Source organism: Lissotriton helveticus, chromosome 11, assembly GCF_964261635.1.
Source record: "Lissotriton helveticus chromosome 11, aLisHel1.1, whole genome shotgun sequence".
Classification (NCBI taxonomy): domain Eukaryota; kingdom Metazoa; phylum Chordata; class Amphibia; order Caudata; family Salamandridae; genus Lissotriton; species Lissotriton helveticus.
In genome coordinates this window covers 1,204,514,203-1,204,541,062 of record NC_136072.1, presented here as the reverse complement: position 1 = coordinate 1,204,541,062, position 26,860 = coordinate 1,204,514,203, and the positions used below count along the sequence as shown (strand labels likewise).

General features: G+C 52.0%; 1 protein-coding gene and 1 non-coding gene across 3 annotated transcripts in view; one reads left to right on the top strand and one right to left on the bottom strand.

Moving 5' to 3' along the window:
• SCARB1 (scavenger receptor class B member 1) overlaps window positions 1–26,860 on the bottom strand; it is a 703,088-nt gene that overhangs the window by 568,917 nt on the left and 107,311 nt on the right. The gene's annotated exons all lie outside the window — the stretch shown is intronic.
• TRNAA-AGC (transfer RNA alanine (anticodon AGC)) lies at window positions 11,514–11,595 on the top strand. The gene has a single exon. It is a non-coding gene; the product is annotated as a tRNA-Ala (tRNA).

The window sequence follows — 26,860 nt, the reverse complement described above, 5'->3', positions numbered from 1 at the left end:
AGTAGGAGGAGTAGGAAGAGTAGGAAGAGTAGGAGGAGTAGGAGGAGTAGGAAGAGTAGGAAGAGTAGGAGGAGTAGGAGGAGTAAGAAGAGTAGGAGGAGTAGGAAGAGTAGGAAGAGTAGGAGGAGGAGGAGTAGGAGGAGTAGGGAGAGTAGAAGGAGTAGGGAGAGTAGGAGGAGTAGGAAGAGTAGGAAGAGTAGGAAGAGTAGGGAGAGTAGGGAGAGTAGGGAGAGTAGGAAGAGTAGGAGGAGGAGTAGGAGGAGTAGGAGGAGTAGGAAGTGTAGGAAGAGTAGGAAGAGTAGGAGGAGGAGTAGGAGGAGTAGGAAGAGTAGGAAGAGTAGGAGGAGTAGGAGGAGTAGGAAGAGTAGGAAGAGTAGGAGGAGTAGGAGGAGTAAGAAGAGTAGGAGGAGTAGGAAGAGTAGGAAGAGTAGGAAGAGTAGGAGGAGGAGGAGTAGGAGGAGTAGGAGGAGTAGGGAGAGTAGGAAGAGTAGGAAGAGTAGGAAGAGTAGGAAGAGTAGGAAGAGTAGGAAGAGTAGGGAGAGTAGGGAGAGTAGGAAGAGTAGGAGGAGGAGGAGTAGGAGGAGTAGGAGGAGTAGGAAGTGTAGGAAGAGTAGGAAGAGTAGGAGGAGTAGTAGGAGGAGTAGGAAGAGTAGGAAGAGTAGGAGGAGTAGGAGGAGTAGGAAGAGTAGGAAGAGTAGGAGGAGTAGGAGGAGTAAGAAGAGTAGGAGGAGTAGGAAGAGTAGGAAGAGTAGGAGGAGGAGGAGTAGGAGGAGTAGGAGGAGTAGGAAGAGTAGGAAGAGTAGGAAGAGTAGGAAGAGTAGGAGGAGTAAGAAGAGTAGGAAGAGTAGGAAGAGTAGGAGGAGGAGGAGTAGGAGGAGTAGGAGGAGTAGGAAGAGTAGGAAGAGTAGGAGGAGTAGGAAGAGTAGGAAGAGTAGGAAGAGTAGGAAGAGTAGGAAGAGTAGGAAGAGTAGGAAGAGTAGGAAGAGTAGGAAGAGTAGGAAGAGTAGGAAGAGTAGGAAGAGTAGGAAGAGTAGGAAGAGTAGGAAGAGTAGGAGGAGTAGGAGGAGCAGGAGGAGCAGGAGGAGTAGGAGGAGTAGGAGGAGGAGCAGTAGGGTATTCAACTCTACAGAAGGACTCCCCTCCTAGCCTCACAACTGCTGCTTGTCCGTCACCCCTCAAACGAAACCCTCTTGGTTACAGCGCGTATTATTAAGGACCGGAACCGGCTTAAATAAATACGTTTCAGGAGCAAAGCGGATATCTCTCTCCCTCTCTCTCTCTCTCTCTCTCTGTGAGTTGTAGGTATTTTTAGGAGCAACTTTAGGGAGTTTGCATTTTATGAAGAGTAGGACGGGAGTGAGTTGAAATATCAGCACCGCTGCTTTCTGCTGCTCGCGTAAACATTCTACTCGAGCGGTGGCTTCTCAATGCAGCGGCCACGACCTGCTGCGGCCGTCCGCGCAGGCTTATCTCGCCAGGAGGAGGTCTAGCGTACACTTTTTTATGCGAGTGCTCTCCAAATTAATGCAGGCGAGCTGCACGAGAGAAAAAACTCTGCTCCGTATCACTTCCCGAAGTTTGGCGGAACTCCGCGCTCCAGGCGGAGTGGGCAAAACTCGGCGAACTCCGCCGGCGGAGCGGAATTCTTCGTTATAGTTCTGACTAACGCTTTGCATTGTCAAGCAGAGCACTCCCAGTAACCCTTTGTATCATCAAGGAGAGAGTTCTGGGTAAGTAACCCTTTGCATTATCAAGAGAGTTCTGTGTACCCCCTTTGCATTATCAATAGGAGAGCTTTGGGTAATGCTTTGTGTTTTTTAACACTATGGGGCTGGTGCTGTTCTGGGGCTCAACATATTCCCACGTAAAGTTTTTGGCTCATTCTACACTTGTTGGCGGTGCTTATTTTCGGCCGGTGGTTGTAGGTGGTCCCGCCCGCCCCCTTCCCCCTCCTCCTCATTAAAGACTGTCCTGGGACAAGCAAAGCAGCAAGGTGCGGCCAGAGAAGGCGCCCGGCGGACTGTGGGCCGCCCTGAAGAGCCCATGGAGTCGGTCACGCATTTCATCCTCGGCAACAACTTGTGCCTTTGGCTTTACACAAGTCTCCTTCGGAAACCACCAGTCATAGAGTGGAAGCGCCATGTGTAGAGGCCCTGAACAGAGGGGTTTGGTTCTATCAGGCATGGCCGGCTGCACGCCTCGGTCCCTAATCCAAGGAGGTGCCGTCTGCACAGCAGGCCCCGTGTCGGCTCAGACATTCATCCTCCCTGGGACACGTCGTCCTCTATTCACTTCCCACGTCCCATGACACCCCGCGGCGTCAGCCCATCAGAGCCATGAAATCCATTCGACACCAGACTTGGTGCCTTGATGGCTTCTTGGCACTCGAGGCCTAGGGAGCCGGGCGGGATCTCTCCACGCCTCGATGCGACAGGGTCACATGTGCACTCCCTGAGGCCGGAAGCCGGCCTTGGGGGGGTGTCAGTGCCACTCGTGACACTACTTCTCTTTGGACCATTTAAAGCACAAAACATTGGCAATGCCAATAATGCACTTTGATTTCTTGTCAGTTTCCCAAACTCTGCAGATTCTCTGCAACAGACAAGAAACTTCGACTGTCCTTCGTGAAGCACTTTGAGCATCACTGGGTGACGGCGGACACCGGACACGACTCCGAGGGACGCCCCACCCGTCCTTAGGTCGGAAATGAATGACTTTGAAGGACATGATCCTATTCAAACAACATTGTGCCAACATCAGCAACACTCCCCATCCCACACACGGCAATCCATTAGGAAATAAACCACACGACACCGTGTTTGTGGAGAAATCGCTGCAGAAACCTGCATTTGCATAACAAATATGCCAAACATGGTGGGTTATCTTAGGGGGGATCCAAGGGCAGGCAGCCCCTCTGCCGCCTGCCCGCCTGATGATCCAAATGACACCGTGGTCGTAGCCAAATGGTGCTTACCAATTTTGGGTGAGGGGGTAACTCCTCCCGCCGGTGGACCACCAGTCCACCCCCTTATTCACGCCCCAAGGGGGGCGGAGCGTTCTAGGCAACCCTCTGTTTCTCAGGTTTACAACCGCCCGTAGGACTAGCGGGGCGCCATGGCTCCTCCAGGGTCCAACCGAGGACCTCCCTGGGGATATTTGGCCTTTGCCCCCTTTGTGCTCCTGAAGAGGGTACCCCTGAGTACCTTTCCGCCTCTGGATCGCCCTGTAACTCCGCCACAGCTCTGGGTGTGGCCACCGTCACAACCAGGGCCTTCACCAAGGTAGGCTTTCTTACCTACACCCTGATGATTCCAGGGCCGATCCCAGGTCCCCAAAAGAAGTTCAAACCCACTCTGGACCGGAGGCCAGACACGCCCCTTCTGGACCGGAGCCCCATCCTTATTAAAACTCACTGTGCACCTTCGCCTGTAGCCGGCCATGCCTGATAAAACCAAACCCCTCTATTCAGGGCCTCTAGACATGGCACTATTAACTCTCCTGCGTGAGGTTTCCATGGCAACCCCTGGCCGAGCCCCTCCCATGCTACATTGGGGGATCTCTGACCATCAAACTCACGTGCCCACCAATGGCATCATAACTTACACCAGGAGGAATTCAATTCTGGCAGCAGTGCCCTCCGACCCTGGAAAGTCAAACCATTGCATCCCAGGTGTCCGACCACAGTGATGGGAGGGGAGACACCCCTCCCCCTCCGGCCCGTGCCGCTGCCTCTACAGAAGCTGTTCCAGTGCCCGCCATGGAGCCCCAACCAAATCAACTCAGTAATGGAAAAACCCCCATGCCTCCATTTCAACACTGGTAAGCCCGGGCCAACTCGGGCAGGCCTTTGTGTCCCCAGGTATGATTACATTAGCTGTGATGCGGCATGGTAAAGATATCCACAATGCATGACCACCAGAAGACGCACGACGAGCCGGTGGCGGGTTTAATGAATAAAAGAACAAAAGGCTGGGTAAAGCAATGGGCACTGAGAGGCACAGTACTGATCAAAAATACCACATTCTTCTTACACTTCAATAATTACCAAGTTTCCCTGTCATAACATTTTCTGACGTCAACACTATCAAGAACCTTAAGTGGGACTTTTTTTAAACTGCCCATAATAACTGTCTATAGTCTATCGCTAGCGTTAGTGCGCACACGCGCAGCTCGCTCAGCAAGAATGAATACAAATAAGGGCATTTAGAAAAGGGCTTTAAGCCCCGCCCCTCATTTCCATTGGCTGGTGTCACCGTTTATGCTAAACGGTGGCCAGCCATTGGAAATGAGCGATCTATGTTGCCTCCCTTTTTGCTTTTTGTGCCGGCCCACTTGGACTGGCTCTCCTGCTTTCCTTCTGGCGTAAACGGTTTCTTATCTTTATGGGGCCATGTATTTAAACACAAGGCCCCAAAAAGACAAGAGATCCTCTCTCACTTCGGGCCCGCGCCGCGCTTGTTATCCAAGTGACGACTGCAGGCTCGGATCGATTTCCGCCTCTCAAGGACTCAGAGCCCATCGGAGACATGGCTCTGAGGTGGAGGGGGCTAAAGTGATGTCCCCTTTTAATGAGTGGATGTGACCCTTTCCATCCATACTCTGCGAGGTCGAGTGTGGTGGGGCGTCCTGCTGTGTGTGCTCGCACGTGCCTGCGTTTACTTGTGAGTGTGCTATTGTGTGTATGTGTGTGTCTAAATGAGTGCAAGTTTGTTTCTCTGTATGTGCCTGCGCGCGCGTTTGCACCATTGTGCGCGTTTGCGTGCGTATGTGTGTGTTGAGCTAAAAAACGGTTTCCAATCTCAATGTGCGAGATTCGACTGGCTGCATTGAACCCCGAGGCTTTCCCATTTAGAGCAGAAAGACTGGGCACATATTTTAACAAAGTATTCGAAGGCCAGTCCAGTTTGCAAAAAGGCAGCGTGTTATGTAATTTTACCAGCCGCTTTTTATAAATCCACAATCTCTGCCAGGGTAAACACACAACCCGGACCTCGCATCATGTATGCATCTTGTGTAATTGTACACATGACAGTTCACAGTAATAAATATCGACAGATTTGGAAAAACACCACATGTTTGTTCTTGAACAAGCCAACGAATCGGGGCAGAAGCTGCCAGGCCCGTGAGTCGCGCTCACATGCTCCTTAATCATACAAACACGTTTGTTTGTTGAATGTTTCAAAAGTGCCCAAGTGCTCGGGCCGACTCATCAGGCGAGCATACGTCGACCATTTTGACAATTGTGAATGTGCTTCAAAGGGCACTAGCCAGTGGCTGTAGCGCTTCAAGAGTAAATGTGTTTCATAAAGCGCTAGCCAGGGGCTGTAGCGCTTATTGTACAGAGTTTGAAAACTATGGGTCAATTGGTGATAGGCAAAAGTTTCTCCTACAAGAGAGCAGATTGTGTTATGTTTTCTAGTGCGTTTTAGTACTTAAATATGTCTCGCCTTTTATTAAGTTAAAGCCATTTGCTTTGCTGTACAATACCATTAGCAACGCAAATGGCTTTAACTTAATCAAAGGCAAGACCTATTGCATTTTCAATGCTTGTTTGATATGCCGCAAGCAGGCAGGTGACCGATGAACTTCAACAGACTTCCATTGCACGATCAACAGTGCCTTCAAAGCTTCCATTGTTAGGAAAATAACTTCCTACAGTCCCGGTTACAATGACGGTGTGTCAAAGGGATGTATGACGTTATAACGCATGCTATTACAATGCATGCCTTTACGACGCAAGTTTTAGAACGCAAGTCGTTACAACGACTTGCATTGGGGGCGCTGGATTGTGAATAGTTTCATTTACTATTCCAACTCCAGTCCCCGTGGATAGTAGGGAAGGTGTTGGAAAATATTCCCTGTCCTAGAGCGCCCCCCGGCGCAGGTCGTTGTAAAAGTTGCGTTGTAATGGTTGCGTCGTAAAGGTACTTCGTTGTAACAGTTGCGTTGTAAAGGATGTTCCCCGTGTCAAAGCACACATCAAGCTCTTTTCCCTTACTGTGGTGTTTTCCGTTTAATTTATACTTCCAATTTCCAAACGCTCGAAGAACAACAGCAGCCGACGCGCGTTTCACCCACTGGCCTTTTTCAAGTCTCTGAATTGAATATTTTTTGTTTCCGTTGTCAATCAACGCTGGCCTGGCTTAGTGAAGGGAGGCTTCCGTATTGAGTTATTGCAGAGACAGTAGCGAGTGGCGTTTAGCTCGTAGTGGAACAATAAGAAAAATAGTTTCAGACTGTGAAATTCTTCTGGAAGCTACCTCATAATCCCGAGGACCGCTACCATTCTTTAGCAGCTTGTGCGCGTGTTCGGACCTTGATACGTCCGTTTTGTATCTTTCTATCCGTGTCCGTAGTCGTGACTGTCAGCTAAACAGTCACGACTAGAAAGATACAAAACGGATGTATCAAGGTTTGGAAATTGGAAATAAAAGTTAAACGGAAAAGACCTGAGTCAGGATTGTGCTTGAAACTTTATTGAAAGGACACTTGACAAGGACCATTGGAACGCATCTTGTAGAAGAATCTCCACTATTTCCTTGTCTCACTGTCTTGTTGGATCACAGATATAATGATCGGGTGCGCTCTGATGTACTATGGTTAATCATTGTTTTAGACTTTGCAGTCTTAGAGATAAAAATACCCTGGTGGGTGGGTATTGTAACATCAAAGGAGCACCCCAAAGTAGTACTATTGAAACTCAACACTTAGACTTAGTTTGTCAATAGATGTGCAGATCAATACGCAAACCCACAAATTTTCGGATGTGATAGTGAACACGTATGTGCACCCCTACCCGGTATGATGTCTGATCCCTAGTGCGGACTGTTACAGACATAGATGAGCACGGATCACGCGTGTGGGCCATGACATAGGCCTGTCTCCGAGATCGGATCACGTGTGTGGCCGATGACATAGGCCTGTCTCCGAGCACGAATCACACATGTGGTCCATGACATAGGCCTGTCTCCGAGCATGGCTCACACGTGTGGCCATGACATAGGCATGTCTCCTAACACAGATCACACGTGTGGCCCATGCCATAGGCCTGTCTCCGAGCATGGATCACTTGTGTGGGCCACGACATAGGCCTGTCTCCGAGCACGGATCACGTGTGTGGCCCATGACATAGGCCTGTCTCCGAGCACGGATCACACATGTGGGCCATGACATAGGCCTGTCTCCGAGCATGGATCGCACGTGTGGCCCATGACATAGGCATGTCTCCTAACACAGATCACGCGTGTGTCCCATGACAAAGGTCTGTCTCTGAGCACGGCTATCGCGTGTGGGCCATGACATAGGCCTGTCTCCGAGCATGGATCACGTGTGTGGCCCATGACATAGGCCTGTCTCCGAGCACGGATCACACATGTGGGCCATGACATAGGCCTGTCTCACAGAGTGTGGTCTTGTTAGACCAGGAGGGGCACCCACAGCGCTGCCCTCAGAGGTGAAAAGCTGCTGCCTTTGCCAGGAGTTGTGTGACACTAGCGTGGCAGCGGCCGCAGCAAGCGTAGTAACCAGTAGGCGAGAGCAGGTGCTTTTTTTTATTTTAAAATTTTTATTGAAATCAAACTTGTCACATTCAGAATTGCAAATGCATATATTCCGTTGTAGACATGGCACATATATGTCAACATTTATCATGTTCATGATCTCCCCTTTTTGACATTTCCATTGTTACCGTTAGTGAAATACACATTTCTTCTCTATATGCGTTCCACTCTCCCCGTTTTTTGTCCCGTTTTTCAGGACAGCCTCTGGATCTATAGACATCTTTTTCAGCAATCATACATTTGTCCATCTCTGCCGCCCAGCCTATTGTCCGCATCGATCTGCTGCCCCCACGGCCTAGCGATTGCTCTAGTCGCCAAAGTGTAGCCACGGGTGGCGATTTGCCGCTCTAGTTCTGTTAAGTCAGTGGCTTCCCAGATATTTAGGATCCCGTTAACGGCGATCGAGTGATTTGTTTCCTCAACGCGTCTTGCAGCTTCTCCGTTGCCCCCTCCCACAGAGGCCGTATCTGGGGCATTCCCAAAGATTATGATAAAATGTTGCCTCTTGATTACAGCTACGCAGGCACAGTGCCCCTATCTTAGCTAGGGTTACTCCGGTGCAGAACTTTCAGCCGAATCAATCTAGAACGATGGTTTATGGCTGCCTCTCTTGGGGACATCAATGCCACCTTCCCGTCGTCATGCTCAATCGGCCCGAAATCTGCAGTTTCGGAGAATGTGGAAGGGGTCTGGCAAATTCTTACACAATTTACGATATGTGAGTGAGATGAGTTTTTCTGGGATAGGGTCTGCCAATATCCGGTATATCAAGGGAGATGACTCTGGTAACGTTGTGAAGTCTGGGAGTGTGGCCTTAAGAGCATGGCGAATCTGTAGATATCGAAATATCTCCCCTTGGGATAGTTCGTGTGAGCCGGTGCTTTTTAATCTGTGCCACTGGAGGGAGGCCTACTGGCTCCTTCGCTTAAAGCTCCGATGTGTGCGCTTACCACACCCGTGGCCTACATCAAGTTAGTATGTAGTGCTGTACGGTGCATGTGTGTTGTATGCATGTGCTGGGTACATGTGTGCCTGTGAATGGTACAATCCATTGAGGATGCTGGGTTCCATTTTAGGACACCCACGGCTGGCAGGAGGAGGGAGGGCACTCCCCAGGTAGAATCGCGGATTGCTGCATTCCTGTGAACTGGAGGAAGTGAGACCCAGGCTCTTCGGGACACTTGAAAGGGTGAGCTCGGATTCAGAGAGAGCACTGGAAAGGGGCCTGGCACATCTCAGGCCCACAAGGGAACCGAAGAGTAGAGCTGAGGGGCTGGGGTAACCTTTTCATGCACACATCACTGTGGCTCACATCCAGGTGTGAGACTTGTGGCTCACATCCAGGTGTGAGCCTATAATCGACCCGCGGCCTGTGCTGTGGGGCTATCAGATTAGGAGTCGCTCCTGCTGTGACAGACTACTTTCCGGAGAAAGGTCAGGGCAGAGGAGTGGGCCCTTTAAAATGGAAGCAGACACCCAATAAAAAAAAAACAACACACCGGGCCAGATGTACAAACTTTTTTGAGGTCACAAATGGCCCAATTCGCAGAATCGTTTGCAAGTGTAAAAAACACTGTTTGAATGTACAAAGCCCTATTTGCGATTTGGAAACCTATTACTGAATCACAAATTGGGTTTGCAATTACGTATTAGGAAAGAGCGTGTTTAGGGCGTCTCTTCCTAATACCGAAACGGTGTGGTATGTGTGAATGTTTTGCAACCAAAATGCTGTCACAAAACATTCGCATTCTACTGCCTACTTCAAGTAGGTGGTAACCCATTCGCAAATAGGAAGGGGTCCCCAGGGGATCCCTGCCCCTTAGTGAAAGTATGTAAAAACATTTTTTAGAGTACGCAGTGGTTCCACGGACCACTGCCTACTCTTAAATGAAAAGAAAACTTTTTATTTTATTTTTGAAACACATCCCATTTTCCTTTAAAGAAAATGGGATGTGTTTCAAAAAAATAATAACTTTATTTAAAAGCAATCACAGACATGTTGGTCTGCTCACCCCAGCAAGCCGCCATCCCTGTGATTTCTGCTATTCAAAATCGGTCGCAAACCGAGACCTACCTCCTGAATATTAATGAGGTAGGTCTGGTTGCGACCCACGAAGAAATCGCAGAAAGTGTAAAGCACACTTTCGCACATTGGTGTTTGCGATTATTAAATAGCAAAAATGTGCTATTTGGTAATTACAAACCTTCCCTGTGTACATGTGGAAATCAGACCCTTAATTATATTTGGGGGTCGGAAATGAACTATAAGACGGGGAGCTCGAGGCCCGTAAAACTGTCAACTGTCCAGCAGTTAGTGGGGTGTGCGAGGAGGAGAAGCTCTGCAAGACACAACTCCAATAACTTATAACAGTCGAGCAGCGACGTCATTTCTTAAGTTCAGGTGACCAGAGACGTCACGGCTCGATCTATAACTCTGTTAAAACGTGTTACAGTCGAGTTGTGGTGTCCTAGTTCCTGGGCTCCTCCCTTCTTAGGACAGTAAATTAAAGTCCAGTGGTGGCTGCGTCTTGATTGTACGCCATCTCTTCATAGGTCCAATGGCGAACTCTTGGGAACCACGAGTAGTAGCAGAGCCACCGTGGGACGCCAGACGTCACAGCTGGACTGTCACTGGAGACTTTATTTCATGCGGGGATCTCAGGAGGAACAATACATTGTTTTTATAAGGACCCTTCTGGAGTGTCTAAACTTACATAACAGAGGTCACCATTTCCCAATGTATGGTACTTAATTCGGGTACTTAGTTCACAGACTTGGGATGGATGAAAGGCGGAGACTGCATTGCTGGGATAAAATCCAGGCCCTCCAGACCAGCACATGTTGTCAGAGATGGTCAGGCAGCGCACATCTCACTGGTTCCACTGGGTTCACTGGCGCACGGTCAGGGGATGCCCCGGAGACCTTGCACAGGCAGGTGAACAGCGCGATGCAAAGAGGCTGTGGATCTGTCCGGCACGGGCTGCTACATTCAAAATGCACAGGGTGCTTGGAAGTTGTTGGGATGCACCTATACAAGGTTGGGATGGACCCATTCCGGCTACATTGAGCCGAGGCATTGGTAGCAGCAGGTTGTAAGTGAAAGGACAGTATAAGTCTCAGTCCGGAGGAGCGGCAGAACTGATAAGGGAGTTTGGTTGCTGGGCAGCACGGCTGTCCAGAGGAGGAGAGGACATGTCCTTGCTTGAGCCGAGGGAGGCCTATGAACGAACAGGCTGTAGATCGCTAGGTCTGAGGGCCACTCACTCTGCTTTTGGAGCAGCTCTCTTTTCAGCAACCTTTGCGCTGGCCTTCTTTGGTGCATTTAGAATGGGAGCTCGTGGCGAGATCCAAACAGGACGCATCAGGGGTAGCCTGGGGCAGACGGGATGCTGTCCTGACAGGCGAGAGCCTGACTCTAAGGTTGAAGAGATCTAAAACGGACCAGGAAGGGGCAGGAAATGTTTTATTGTTGAACAGGGGAAGTTGCCAGTACTGCCCGGTGCGCCTAGTCGTGAGATACCTGGCGCTGCACCCCCCCGGCGAGGGTCACCTCCTGATGCATGCTGACGGGCCCCCCTTTTTGACCTAAATACCAAGTCCAGCGCATAATGAAGGTGTGTTTGGAATTCTCAGGCAACGGAGTCCAGAACAAGCGCTTTTGCAGCCACTCCTTTGGAATAGGGGCAGCAACCACGGCTTTCCAGCCAGGCTTGCCAATGGAACACACAAAACAAGGGGAGCGTTGGGAGTCAAGTTGCTACAAGAAATACATACGTTTTAAGAGGCAGGTTTAGGCACTGACCTCGAATCTGGATGTGCCGTTGTTGGGTGACCTGGAGTCGGTGTAATCATGTTTGCAGTGTTTGAGGGATTTGGTTGGTGGACATAAATAATAAACAATGTTCAAAACATCTGCCTGGGGCGCAGGGGCCTGCTGCACATGAGTAACAGGAAGTAGTCGTGGCCGAGTAGTTAAGGCGAGGGACTAGCAATCCATTGGGGTCTCCCCGCGCAGGTTCTGATCCTGCCGACTACGGGGTGCAATTTTCACTTGGGCGAATTGAGCAACTTGCTGGGGACTTGCGAGATATGGTGGTCCGAAATTACCCCGAGGCTATCTTGGCGGGGCGCAAGGTCAGGGGAGGCAATGGGGGCCTCGCGCAGGCGGGTGAACAGCGCGATGCGCAAATTCACCAAGCAAAGAGGTTTTGGTTTTTGTCAGGCTTGGGTTGCTACATGCGAAAAGCATAGGATGCTTTGGAGAAGATGGCATACACCTATCCAAAGTGGGGATGGACCTCTTCCTGCCAAAATAGCAGAGGAATTGGTAGCAAGTTATAGGTAAAAGAGCAATATATGGTGGGGGGCTCTGGGGCGGCGGCGGCCACACCCAGAGCCATGGCGGAGTTACAGGGCGATCCAACGCTGGAAGGTACAGAGGGGTACCCTCTACAGGAGCACAGTAAGGGCGCGAGAGCCAATTATCCCCAGGGAGATCCCCGGTGGGATCCTGGAGGAGCGACGGCGCCCGTTAGTCCTTCGGGCGGTTGTGGACCTGAGCAACCGGGGGTTGCCTGCAACGCTCTGCCCCCCGTAGAGGGGAGGGGCTTGAGTAAGGGGTGACAACACCCCTGCGTTTAACACCACAGGGGGTTTATGGCTCATCAGGTGGGCAGGTGGCGAGGGGCGGTCTGACCCTGGGTCGTCCGTAAGATAACCCAACATGTTAACATAATGTTTATGCAAATAAAGCTGCAGCAACTTTCTTCAACAAAACATTGTGTGGTGTCTGTTATTATGGGAAATTGTTGTAAGCGGGCTGGGGTATGGGCCGATGTTGGCACTATGCCTGTGTAAAGGTCTGTCTGTCTGTCTGTCTGTCTGTCTGTCTGTCTGTCTGCGGCGGAGTCTGTCCATGCTGCACAGGCCCATGAAGGCTCAGCAGCCATTGCCTCAAAGACCCCGGCTCAGCGCATTTAAAGCGCAGCACAGCTTCTCAATGCACCTTAAGGTCACATCCTAAGCACAGAACAGGGCCCAGCGCTTGAAGTGCATAAAAAAAGTAGGAGAACTGTGATGCTGCATGCAATGGGGGCGTGGCCAGTGGGGGCGGGGTCAGTGGGGGTGGGGTCAGTGAGTGCGGGGGCGGGGTCAGTGAGTGCGGGAGCGGGGTCAGAGTGCGGGGGCGGGGTCAAAAGTGAGGCCAAAAAACTAAATGTTCTATATGTTTTCTGGTCTTTCACCGTCAGTATCTATGAGTAAAAGAACGTGCAGCTTAAATGAAAAATACATTGTAAAAACATCTTACTCAGTAGGAAACGCGTTATAGAACATTATGAAATCTCATCTGTCTGCAGCGGAGTCTGTCCGTCCTGCTGGTGTGCAGAGGTCTGTGTGTCTGCCTGCAGCGGAGTCTGTCCGTCCTGCTTGTGTGCAGAGGTCTGTGTGTCTGTCTGCAGCGGAGTCTGTCCGTCCTGCTTGTGTGCAGAGGTCTGTGTGTCTGTCTGCAGCGGAGTCTGTCCGTCCTGCTGGTGTGCAGAGGTCTGTGTGTCTGCCTGCAGCGGAGTCTGTCCGTCCTGCTTGTGTGCAGAGGTCTGTGTGTCTGTCTGCAGCGGAGTCTGTCCGTCCTGCTTGTGTGCAGAGGTCTGTGTGTCTGTCTGCAGCGGAGTCTGTCCGTCCTGCTGGTGTGCAGAGGTCTGTGTGTCTGTCTGCAGCGGAGTCTGTCCATCCTGCTGGTCTGCAGAGGTCTGTGTGTCTGTCTGCAGCGGAGTCTGTCTGTCCTGCTGGTGTGCAGAGGTCTGTGTGTCTGTCTGCAGCGGAGTCTGTCCGTCCTGCTGGTGTGCAGAGGTCTGTGTGTCTGTCTGCAGCGGAGTCTGTCCGTCCTGCTTGTGTGCAGAGGTCTGTGTGTCTGTCTGCAGCGGAGTCTGTCTGTCCTGCTGGTGTGCAGAGGTCTGTGTGTCTGTCTGCAGCGGAGTCTGTCCGTCCGGCTGGTGTGCAGAGGTCTGTGTGTCTGTCTGCAGCGGAGTCTGTCCGTCCTGCTGGTGTGCAGAGGTCTGTGTGTCTGTCTGCAGCGGAGTCTGTCCGTCCTGCTTGTGTGCAGAGGTCTGTGTGTCTGTCTGCAGCGGAGTCTGTCCGTCCTGCTGGTGTGCAGAGGTCTGTGTGTCTGCCTGCAGCGGAGTCTGTCCGTCCTGCTGGTGTGCAGAGGTCTGTGTGTCTGTCTGCAGCGGAGTCTGTCCGTCCTGCTGGTGTGCAGAGGTCTGTGTGTCTGCCTGCAGCGGAGTCTGTCCGTCCTGCTTGTGTGCAGAGGTCTGTGTGTCTGTCTGCAGCGGAGTCTGTCCGTCCTGCTTGTGTGCAGAGGTCTGTGTGTCTGTCTGCAGCGGAGTCTGTCCGTCCTGCTGGTGTGCAGAGGTCTGTGCGTCTGTCTGCAGCGGAGTCTGTCCGTCCTGCTGGTGTGCAGAGGTCTGTGCGTCTGTCTGCAGCGGAGTCTGTCCGTCCTGCTTGTGTACGGAGGTCTGTGTGTCTGTCTGCAGCGGAGTCTGTCCGTCCTGCTTGTGTACGGAGGTCTGTGTGTCTGTCTGCAGCGGAGTCTGTCCGTCCTGCTGGTGTGCAGAGGTCTGTGTGTCTGTCTGCAGCGGAGTCTGTCCGTCCTGCTGGTGTGCAGAGGTCTGTGTGTCTGTCTGCAGCGGAGTCTGTCCGTCCTGCTGGTGTGCAGAGGTCTGTGTGTCTGTCTGCAGCGGAGTCTGTCCGTCCTGCTGGTGTGCAGAGGTCTGTGTGTCTGTCTGCAGCGGAGTCTGTCCGTCCTGTTGGTGTGCAGAGGTCTGTGTGTCTGTCTGCAGCGGAGTCTGTCCGTCCTGCTTGTGTGCAGAGGTCTGTGTGTCTGTCTGCAGCGGAGTCTGTCCGTCCTGCTTGTGTGCAGAGGTCTGTGTGTCTGTCTGCAGCGGAGTCTGTCCGTCCTGCTGGTGTGCAGAGGTCTGTGTGTCTGTCTGCAGCGGAGTCTGTCCGTCCTGCTGGTGTGCAGAGGTCTGTGTGTCTGTCTGCAGCGGAGTCTGTCCGTCCTGTTGGTGTGCAGAGGTCTGTGTGTCTGTCTGCAGCGGAGTCTGTCCGTCCTGCTTGTGTGCAGAGGTCTGTGTGTCTGTCTGCAGCGGAGTCTGTCCGTCCTGCTTGTGTGCAGAGGTCTGTGTGTCTGTCTGCAGCGGAGTCTGTCCGTCCTGCTTGTGTGCAGAGGTCTGTGTGTCTGTCTGCAGCGGAGTCTGTCCGTCCTGCTGGTGTGCAGAGGTCTGTGTGTCTGTCTGCCGTGGAGTCTGTCCGTCCTGCTGGTGTGCAGAGGTCTGTGCGTCTGTCTGCAGCGGAGTCTGTCCGTCCTGCTGGTGTGCAGAGGTCTGTGTGTCTGTCTGCAGCGGAGTCTGTCCGTCCTGCTGGTCTGCAGAGGTCTGTGTGTCTGTCTGCAGCGGAGTCTGTCCGTCCTGCTTGTGTGCAGAGGTCTGTGTGTCTGTCTGCAGCGGAGTCTGTCCGTCCTGCTGGTGTGCAGAGGTCTGTGTGTCTGTCTGCAGCGGAGTCTGTCCGTCCTGCTGGTGTGCAGAGGTCTGTGTGTCTGCCTGCAGCGGAGTCTGTCCGTCCTGCTGTGTGCAGAGGTCTGTGTGTCTGTCAGCAGCGGAGTCTGTCCGTCCTGCTTGTGTGCAGAGGTCTGTGTGTCTGTCTGCAGCGGAGTCTGTCCGTCCTGCTTGTGTGCAGAGGTCTGTGTGTCTGTCTGCAGCGGAGTCTGTCCGTCCTGCTTGTGTGCAGAGGTCTGTGTGTCTGTCTGCAGCGGAGTCTGTCCGTCCTGCTTGTGTGCAGAGGTCTGTGTGTCTGTCTGCAGCGGAGTCTGTCCGTCCTGCTGGTGTGCAGAGGTCCGTGTGTCTGTCTGCAGCGGAGTCTGTCCGTCCTGCTGGTGTGCAGAGGTCCGTGTGTCTGTCTGCAGCGGAGTCTGTCCGTCCTGCTGGTGTGCAGAGGTCCGTGTGTCTGTCTGCCGTGGAGTCTGTCCGTCCTGCTGGTGTGCAGAGGTCTGTGCGTCTGTCTGCAGCGGAGTCTGTCCGTCCTGCTGGTGTGCAGAGGTCTGTGTGTCTGTCTGCAGCGGAGTCTGTCCGTCCTGCTGGTGTGCAGAGGTCTGTGCGTCTGTCTGCAGCGGAGTCTGTCCGTCCTGCTGTGTGCAGAGGTCTGTGTGTCTGTCTGCAGCGGAGTCTGTCCGTCCTGCTGTGTGCAGAGGTCTGTGTGTCTGTCTACAGCGGAGTCTGTCCGTCCGGCTGGTCTGCAGAGGTCTGTGTGTCTGTCTGCAGCGGAGTCTGTCCGTCCTGCTTGTGTGCAGAGGTCTGTGTGTCTGTCTGCAGCGGAGTCTGTCCGTCCTGCTTGTGTGCAGAGGTCTGTGTGTCACCAGAGAGTCACAGGATTAAACCTTGGTTGGCGCGGTGGGGAACAATAACTTGTGTATTTTTAGTGCTTCGAGGCCGCAGCCTGGGACAGACACACAGTGATGACGTTAAACATACATGACACATAGAAAAGATGCTCCGCTACAACATGTGCAGAAAGTCTGCGATAGACCCGGAGCTTCCAATCCCCAGACTGCAGCAACGCAGACCGGCCCCGTCGACGCCTCGGGTCCGTCGGAAAGAACACGCTCTGTTTCTAATCCACGGGAGACCCTCGGCGCGTTCACTAAGCATTGCTCAATGCAGCAGAGTCCAGGCAGTGAAGCAAAGCGGCGCAAACTGCACGGGATCACAGGCAGACAGGCAGACAGGCAGACAGACAGACAGACAGACAGACAGACAGACAGACAGGCAGGCAGGCAGGCAGGCAGACAGACAGACAGACAGACAGACAGACAGACAGACAGACAGACAGACAGACAGGCAGGCAGGCAGGCAGGCAGGCAGGCAGGCAGGCAGGCAGGCAGGCAGGCAGACAGACAGACAGACAGACAGACAGACAGACAGACAGACAGACAGACAGACAGACAGACAGACAGACAGACAGACAGACAGACAGACAGACAGACAGACAGACAGACAGGCAGGCAGGCAGGCAGACAGGCAGACAGGCAGACAGACAGGCAGACAGGCAGACAGGCAGGCAGACAGGCAGACAGACAGGCAGGCAGGCAGGCAGACAGGCAGACTTCAACCAAAAACAAACATTGAAGCGGGGCAAACACGGAGAGATGTTTCTTTTCTGCAAGGATGCCGCACATTGCACGTGCACAACGCGTGGAGTGACAGGCTGCCCCGGGACACCGAAGGGGGCCACCTACGAGGGCGGCCACCTTTAGTGCCACAGGATGGCACAGACCCCAAAGAGCGGTCTAGTGTTCGAGACTCGGAGGGTCCCCAGTGATGTCACTTCCGGCGGGGGAGGGGTCGCGGGCCTGGCGCCCTCTTTGACCTCTGATCGGCCGCGGGACGGACCCTCTCCCCCCTTGACTCGGATGAGCGGTGCTGCCCGAATGCTGTTTTCCCTCCCTACCACTAACCCGGCAATCGGGCAGCAAGGGGAGGGGTAGTTATCTAATACTATTTTGCTTTGTGTTGCAGGCGGAGTTACAGGGCGATCCAACGCTGGAAGGTACAGAGGGGTGCCCTCTGCAGGAGCACCGGAAGGGTGCGAGAGCCATTTATCCCCAGGGAGACCCTGGTGGGATCCTGGAGGAGCGACGGCGCCCCGTTAGTCCTTCGGGCGGTTGTGGACCTGAGCAACCGGGGGTTGCCTGCAATTCTCCGCCCCCCCCAAGGGGGAGGGGCGCGAGTAAGGGGTGGACTGGAGGTCCGCCAGGGGGGAGGGGGTTAGACCTTCCCCCCAATATTGACAACGCCCCCGCGGTTAACACCACAAGGGGGTTTATGGCTCAACAGGTGGGCAGGTCGCGAGGGGCGGCCTGACCCTGGATCGCCCGTAAGATAACCCAACATGCTGGCATAATGTTTATGCAAATAAAGCTGCAACAACTTTCTCCAATAAAAACATTGTGTGGTGTCTGTTATTTGGGAAATTGTTGTGAGCGGTTTGGGGTATGTGCTGATATTGGCACTATGTATGTGTGGCCGAGGCTGTGATAGAGAGCATACCTCTGGTGCAAGGACCACCAGCCCACAAGCCCCCCCCCCGGACGGGAGGGGGGGGCCGAGGCACAGGGCACACACCCCCCAGGACGGGAGGGTGGCACAGGGCACGCACCCCTGCCCAGGACGGGAGGGTGGGGCCGAGGCACAGGGCACGCACCCCTGCCCAGGACGGGAGGGTGGGGCCGAGGCACAGGGCACGCACCCCTGCCCAGGACGGGAGGGGGGGCCGAGGCACAGGGCACGCACCCCTGTCCAGGACGGGAGGTGTGCCGGTTTGGAGTATGCTGTAAATAAGGCGATTTGACTCGTTTCCATAACGGACTGCTAAGAGTTGTTGGACACCGTAAGAAGTATCAAAGGGGACGGTGGTCCGCCGCGAAAGGGCTGCTACCGACATGTTGTGATTTTTACCGTTTTCCAGAAAGGAATTGATCTAGTCCCTGGACGCAACTTGAGACTACGCAATTGTTGGGATAGTAGTTCTCTATTCACCCTTGTCCTGAGGAGGCCAAGATTCCTAGAGGCCGAAACGCGTCCGCGCCGACATGCCATTTCCGACAAGAGGAGTCTGTTGATATTTTGTACCTGATTGAATTGTTTGGCTGAGCACAATCTTTGAATTTTGGTTCAGAACTTATTAGAACCGATTGTGTTGGTACACAACTTCCTCTTAGTGTACCCCCTGACTGAATAGGGGGGCACTCCTTTTGATTTAGTATTAATCTTTGGGTGAAAAAAGAATTACTTTTGTTGTAAAGTATTTTTGGCACTTTGAATTAGAAAAATGTGTAAGTATGTGTTTTTTTGAAAGAGATGTGTGTATATATGTGCATTTTGTATGAATACTATATATGTAAAAAAACGTACTACTTTGAAGTACAGATTACTACAAATAAAATTGGTAATGATGATGATGACTAAGCATGTGATCATTGTATATAAAATAGTTCTAAATTAATGTTGAGAATTGTCTTCCCCTAGTAAGGGGAATTTGTAGTCTCTTACTCTCAAAGGAGTTTGGAATTCATCCCTCCAGACCATTTCTGCTCATTGAAGCAGGACGGGAGGGGGGCACAAGGCACGCACCCCCCAGGATGAGAGGGGGGCACAGGGCACGCACCCCCAGGATGAGAGGGGGGCACAGGGCACGCACCCCCAGGATGAGAGGGGGGCACAGGGCACGCACCCCCAGGATGAGAGGGGGGCACAGGGCACGCACCCCCAGGATGAGAGGGGGGCACAGGGCACGCACCCCCAGGATGAGAGGGGGCACAGGGCACGCACCCCCAGGATGAGAGGTTGGGCTCTAGTATAGGGGGGAGCAGCTGCTCCAGGACGGGAGGGGGGGGGAGAGGCTCTGAGGTGTGAGATGTCCAGCCCTGAGGGTCGCATCTCTCTCATCTCTGGAGTGAGTGCCGCCTCTTCACGAGTGACAGGAAGGCGCGAGGAAGATTAATGGGGTGGGAAAATTACAAGAGACGTGTGACAGCGTGGAGGGGGCCCTGGGGGCCAAGTATGTGAGGGGGAGGAGGGGCAGACAGGTGGGTGCATGGAGACCAGTCAAAACCACAGCAGCTGGAAACTGAAGGCAAAGTAAAGGTGCTTCTAACAGGGAGGCCTGAAGGAGACAGAGGCTGGAAGTGAATGGATGGCGCTGACAGTGTAGTGTCTAGAGGCGCTGACAGTGTAGTGTCTCTGGTACCCCTGGCACGTAGGGCATTGGCACTGAAGTGGGATCCCAGGGGCTGCAGCATGAATTGTGCCCCCCAGTGTTCCCTCACCGAGGCCCTGCACTCAGCCATTGCAGCCCGCGTGCTTTGGTGCAGACCAAACTGAAGCGTCGACATGACAGGGAAGCCATTGCTGTGCATGAGCCGGACACTCGTATGACGAGTTCCCCAGCTCTGAGGAAAATTGAATTTTGCCCTGTCATGTGTCTCTACGTGTTCCCCATTATATGTTATATGTGCATGATCGATATGCATGTGTTCCCCCTTGACTGAATAAAGACGCAATTATAGTTGTGTCCAACGTTAGTATGCCAGTTATCCAGTCCTCGTGAAAGCAACGAGTATTAGGCCTATGTTGCCAACGTCTTTCCATTTGTGCACGTTAATTCATCGAGTTGTCCCCGTTTCTAGGCCTCACAGGGCCCGGACACCAGATTCAAGCTCAAGTCTCCTGAAACCACTCCGAGGAGCGATGCAGCCCCTCCCGCATCCCTGACCCTTCACTTATTTCCTGCCAAGCAGCGCGGTGCCCGGCCTGGCCTGCCTGCCTGTCTGCCAAGAATATGTTATGCTTCTAGTTATCAGTTCAGCTCCCCGGCTTCACATTCCTAAGCTAACGAACCGCATAAACATCTTCAGCTATAGTCTAGTCTTTCTGTCTCCATGCAAGAGAATTACTGAATTAGTATCCATAGAAGATTCATAGCACACGCAATACATGTAGAATATATGCATGCACCAGCCTTAGTGACAAGTAGCCTTTGCCCTGATGACTTTTAGATTCTATCAACATGTACTCCAAACATGAGATATCAGATATGCTATAGGTACATGTCGTCCTGACATCCCAGACTTTAGTCTCCTCTTCTAGTGCCAGAAGTCAGAGCCCCCAGCTCTCCCCAGTTACACGTCATGGCCCGTTTGCGCGCACCAGTAGGTTAAAGGTTCCAGCTGCCCAGGTAGCCCCCTCCATGTATCCACCCATTTATGACACTTCTGTGACGTTTACATCACATGTCTCCGTGCACGCCCTGTGCACGCCTTCTTTGTACGCCCATATGTTCTTATCTTCCGTTTGTCACTTGTTACGCCTACTGTATGCAATGCAATTATACTGTTTTACTATATATACTGTGTAATGTTAATGAAAAGCTAGCTGTCCCTTTTTATGCTTGTGTCTGTCCCTTCCTGAGCCTTTGCAGGTGATGGAACCCATTGGCTCGAGCCATCCGATTAAAGCCCATTTTGACTCAGATATCACGGATCCTGCCTCTTATTTATTGAGCTATCCTTTTCAGTTAATGCATAGAAAAATAGTACCGGTATTTAATTATGTATTTACCACAGCTCCATGGTGGCTTCACTTAATTATGGGATGTTTGGAACCAAACATCTTGCTGTAATAAACTGGCATTGATTCCAGTGTCCGATTTATTGGATCGATTGAACCTACCAAGCCACGAGTCTGTACCTGACTGACCCCCCCCCCCGAGCCGGCCACCTCCAGGCACGTTGCTGACCCCCTAAAGTGAGAGCCCTGTGCTCTTGTGGGTCAGAAACAAAGCCTGTTCTGGGCAGAGGTGTTTCCCACCTCCCCCTGCAGGTGCAGCATAGCAGGGCAGCGAGCCTCAAATGCTTACCATCCTTTGCTATGCGGCCATTGGCGTCTCCAACTAGTGCAGTTGCCCGCCCCCCTGTCCATGACCTACTTTCTGGCAGAAAGTGAGAAAATCGTGAGAACAGGAGGTATCTTCACTGCCAACCGGTGCCACCCCTAAGGTGCTCTGAGCTGAACTGGACGCTGCCCGCTTCACTTCCCGCCATCTTGAAGTGAGGGAAGCTACCAAGCAGGATCAGGATCTGCCCGCCCCCCACGTGGGGTAAGCATTTAGAGGGCGTAGTCACTCTTAAGGTAAGTAGCGCATTGGCTAATATCTGACACTCCCTTTAAACGCCCCTAAATGTAGTATTGAGGTGGTCCCCCCTGAGTCCTGAACTTCAGTTCCTGACGACCTAAGAAGAACCAGACATCACAGAGCCGCAAAAGCAGAGAAAACTGCAGAAAGCACCAGACTTGGCCCCAGCCCTGCCGGCCGCCCTCGACGAAAACTGCACCAAAGTAGACTCTTCCTGCAGTCCAGCGACGTCCAAAACCATGGGCGGACTGCCGGTCTTCACATGCCAGTGGGTGAATTCAGCTCAGTCAGTTTAAAGCTCCCTGTGGGGTTCCACAGGGCTAATCGTTGAGCCCTACCCTGTTCAACCTGTACGTAGCCCCACGGGCGTATGTACGTAGCCCCACAGGCGTACGTACATTGCCCCACGGGCGGACGGACGTAGCCTCACGGGCGTACGTTGCCCCATGGACGGATTGGCGTAGCCACACGGGCGGACGGATGTAGCCCCACGGGCACGGCTCATCAGATCTTACGGCTTTTCAGCCGTATCCTTTGCTGACAACACTCAGATTGTCTCACTGTCCAGCAATTTTCAGGAAAGGGCTGAAGACTTTAACATCTGCATGACTCAGGTCAATAACTGGATGAAGTTTAAATGCCTTAAGTTAAACTCTGGTAAGACGGAAGTTCTACTCCTAGGAAATGACACTTCTTTTTGGTCATCCATCTAGTGGCCCATAAACAAGGTACGAAATATCTTTGACAACAGGCTGAACTTTAAAGATCAGATCAGTGCCTTAGTCTCAGTCTTTTTATCCTAAAGAGGATTAGAAGGATTTATCCTTTCATTCCACCTGACCTTCAGAAGACCGTTATGACCGCTCCGATTACGGAAATGCCTTATTCCTAAACATTCAAAAAAAGCTTCTACAAGCGCAACATTGCTCTGTTGTGGGGATCGGCGGTCTCCCCGACCCTCAACAAATGGTGTAAAGATATGGATGAGGCGATGGTAGCGGAGAGGGCTGTCTTCATCCATCGAGGCTGTCCGGGTAAATGGGAGGGAATATGGGGGGCCTGCAACAGGTTCAGGGGTTGTATTTGCGAGCCACTACGTACCACTGGGGAGGATGAGGACATAGACTGATCAAATGTAGACATTTCGCTAAATATGTAGTTATGATGTGTTATGTTCTGTGTCCGCTTATGTTTCTTTCCCGTAAAGGCCTGGACTACCAATGACCGGTATGTCCCCGCTGACTTACATGTGCATGATGTATCGTAACGGAAATAATTTTGAGAAGCTGTCCTAACTGTTTTGTTAAGATGAAAATAAAAATATTTTAAAAAAAGCTTCTACAGAAATGACAAATGCTGCAAAGTGCTTCGGCACGCATACTTTTGGGCAAACCTAAACATCAATCTGTCTCTCAGGGTCCGGCCAAACTACACTGTCTCCCAATTGCCCAAAGGATTTAATCGTTATGCATCACTTTAAAGTGCTGCACAATGTTGGTCCGGATTCACCCGAGACATCTATCCAGGAATCCGAGTTCAGCTACTGCCAAACTCTTAGGGATCCCCCAAAAAAAGAGCTCACTGGGGGCAAAAAGCTTCATCGCAGGAACAGAAAAATTGTGGAACTCGCTCCCCATCAGGCTAGAAGTCAGTCCTAATCTATGCTCCATCAGGAAAGCACTAACAAACATTGAAAATGCAATAGGTCGCGCCTTTGATTACGTTAAAGCCATTTGCTTTGCTACTGGAATTGTACAGCAAAGCAAATGGCTTTAACTTAATTAAAGGCGAGTTATTTACACTTAGAGGAGCTATTTCTGCTCAAGACTGTGAAATTAGTGAGATATATCTGTGCGAGGCTACAAAAATAGGATCTGTGAAAAACAAAAGGGGAAGCTGCATCGTGCCAGTCTTTTACATTTGCATAAATAGTTTATATGCAACTGGACGATAAAGCATGGTAAGGAACATCTTAATACTTTTAGAAGATTCACGGACCCCAAGCATGCCAGCGGGTTCAATACCAGGGGCGCTGCTCATTCTTACTGCTACAACATGTGAGACTCGGTACAGGGGTATGAGACGCTACACAAATCCTAGAACAGTCTCGGAAGTGAATACGCTGCGATGGAAATCCAAGTAAAAAGTTGACGCACACAATGAGATTCAAATGCCTTCTGGGATGAATTACAGTAAAGCCGGGCTGCATTTGTCCCCACCGTGCAAGTTCCTAGATCCCACCGTACAGCGCAGTTTACCTTTACCATGGTGGCGTGCTCACAACCCGCTTCTCTCTCTCCATGCTACAGACAGTAACAGAACCCCCCGCCCAGTCATGCAGTCTGCAGACAATCCACCCAAACACTGCACAATCCCACATGCATGTGTGTCCCACAGTCAGCCTCAAAGCGCTCTAAAACAAACACCCAGAGGGCGGGCAGTTCACCGGCTCCAGGCTGGGGGCTACCTGGAAGGCGGCAGCACGGCGCGTGTGTGTACAGGTTCTCTCCTCCCCATGTGCGGCTCTTCACTGAAGGCACGCTCTTCCCTTCCTCCCCACAAGAGCCTCTCAGGGAGGGAGGGAAAGCGAAAGCCCGCCGGAGGGAGGGAAAGCAAAATTACAACTGATTTCCCGAGTGCAGACGACATGCTTACATCCTCCGCAGCGAGTTAATAAAATGGTGAGGCGCTCTATCAGAAACATAAAATCAATGCGAGCTGCGACACAGCCAAACTCCGGACTTGTCACACGCAGGCATTTCTGAGGGTGAACAATACTGAGAAACAGCCAGGCAATGCGGGGCAGGCGGGAGAATGCATTTAAAAGAAATGGGGTTGTTAATGCAGAACAAATTACCATTGAGAGTAAATAGCAAGCACAACAATTGCTGGCACAGAGGACAACGAGACACCCTGAGACAGAAGTGCATTAAAATTCAAACAAGTGCTGACCTAGGAAACGCTGTAAAGAAAGAGAAAGGGCACCGAAGCGCCGTGCCCGCACAGCAAACGTGTGCACATATCTTGTCCAGGTGCGTGACGGCACGGCAAAGAGGAGTTTAAGTGGCAGCAGTGAAACTGAAAGCTAAATCAAGCGCGCGATGGGAGAGTGTGAAAGCTAACATCACTAGAGAGGAGACGCCAGAGAAGAGACGCCATGCGCGTGAACATCGCCTGTCCGGGCGCGCACATATTTTGTCTCCCTTCTAGCACCAAACCGACAACAATAGTCTTGCTAAGGCGAAGCAGAACATGCGCGCTGCATTCGCTAGGCGAGACCTAAAAACTTGGCTTTTCAGCAACTGACACTGTTCCTTTTAAACTCCTAGTACTTTCATTTTCAGAAGCAGCGTCAAGACACCTTATGTTAATAGAGTGCTTTAAAAAAATGTAAATCAAATAAACAAAGATTAAACGCTCCAGAGAACAGCAGAACTGTTGAAAAACCACACCCTCCAAGCAAGGCTTCTGTGACCTGAAGTACTGTGAATCCTGACACCCGGTTACACCTCTGCACCCAACACCTCCGGCCCGAGTTGAAGAAGCCTACCGGCACCAACAAGGTTCCCCAGTGCTCCAGGGCCAGAATCCACTGATGGCTGACCCCGCCTAGACTCCTCGACGTTGCCTCCAACCCCTGCACTGAGACCCCTCGGCCGGGACCTGCCCCCAGTAAACCGTTTCCTACACCAAAAGGCACCCCTGCACCTATCCGTCCTGGCCCAAAGGTGCCCCTACGTCCCTGAGCCTCACAACTTATCTCTTCAGCTGTTGGGTTCCCCCGAGCAGCCTTCTTGCCTGAGCCTGCATCACTTTTTCGATTAGGCCTTGCTCCGTTGATTTGCAGTGGAAGCCCTGCGCTGCGTTAGCACCCTGCACCCGCTGCCTCTGTGCCGCTGGTGGTGCAATGTTGGAGCTGCTTTGTACCGTGCCCAGTGCTCGTCTCAACTCCTGGAAACTGGTCTCCCAAGCCACTGTCACTTACCAGTAAACAGCCAGGCTAAGATAGCTCCATTGATTTGAATTAGGCTCCCGACCCTGTACGTGCACCCTGCACCCCACTGCCCCAGTGTCGCTGGTGGTGGACTTTTTGTGCTATTTTTAACCTTGCCCAGTACCCGCCTTAACCTTCAAAGACTGGAACTGTAAGTCGATGTTACCTACCTGTATGCTGAATCGTTTCTTCCTCCTGCTAGTTAACATTGCAAAGTCTAAGAATTGCACTAAGTGTCTAATTTTAGTATGGAAAAGTAGTTGTATTGAAAAACGAATTTACCGGAGATGAAATTCTGTGGTTTTACAAACTAAATATAACCACGTATTATTTTTATAAATTGGTCCCTGATTTATTCTTGAGTGTGTTTCTCATTTCTTGCCTCTGTGAGTGCAACAAATGCTTAGCACTGCCCTCTGATAAGCCTCACTGCTCGCCCGCACTACCACAAAAGAGAGCGTTAGTACACTCTACTTTACCTCTGTAAAGCCTCGGGGGATCCACTGCTCTGTCTGCACACTACACCTCTTTCTGGAATAGTATATGGAGAGCCAGCTTCCGACAGTGCCTCATTTCCAGGGAGGTACGGAATTGCAACTCTGCTTCGTGTAACCTGAAGTGTCTTATGCGGCTCGTCTTGTGAACTAGGCCCTGTGGCCAGGTTGCCGGAACACAACCGGAATCAGCGTGTAACCGACGGGGTGCCTCCTCAAGCCGAGAGGCTCCCCTGCGCGTTTTTGCCCTATCACTGCTGGCTCCCTCACTGGCGCCATCACAGTGCACCAAGTGGCCTCTCCCCATCTGGCCCTTCCGAGTCTTTGTGGTGCCAGGTGGGAGTGAGAGGGATTGACTAGGCCGGAGGGACGCGTCCGAGAAGGTTCGGGAGTAGGTCGAGAGACTGCGTAATCTCCTGTGCTTCGCAGAAATGGGCTGGTGCCAGAAGGCCCTGGTGAACCCCCGTTGCCCTTGGCCCGTTTCGGCTTTGCAACTTGTTAATGAACTTCTTGAGTGGTGCCAAGACCCCTCAAGACCATCTCTCTGTTTATGCCTACATCTTGTTTACGTTTACTGTTTATCCCCACCTGCTTTCCAGGGACACAGACTCGATGTGACCTCAGCCATGAGCACCTTGTGTCCACAGGGAGGGGCTGGTGAACTTCCACCTGGGGTGTCTGGGACTGTGGGGGTGAATTGGAGGCTGGCTGGATACTTGGAGCCACGTCGTCTGCAGAGTGTTATCTGTTGAGCTGTTTGGTATCGGTGGCACCGTATTAGAGTGTCAGGTGCTTTGTGTGTGATAGTGCCCAAATAGATCAGGCTGGTACCTGTCGCATTGCGTAGCAGTGGTAAGTGAGCGCAAGTGTGCGGGAGCGACCGTCCGTGGATCGCCTCTGCTTCACGACATTAGTCCGCAGTGTTGGTTTGTACTTTGTTCCTTTGCCAAAAGCACTTATCTCCCAATGGTGGGGTAACCGCGAGGCCTCGTCCCATGGTGCTTCTAACCGTTTTAATTCTATGCACATACATATTATTGATATTGTTGTAGCCCCGGTGCACCCTATTCCCA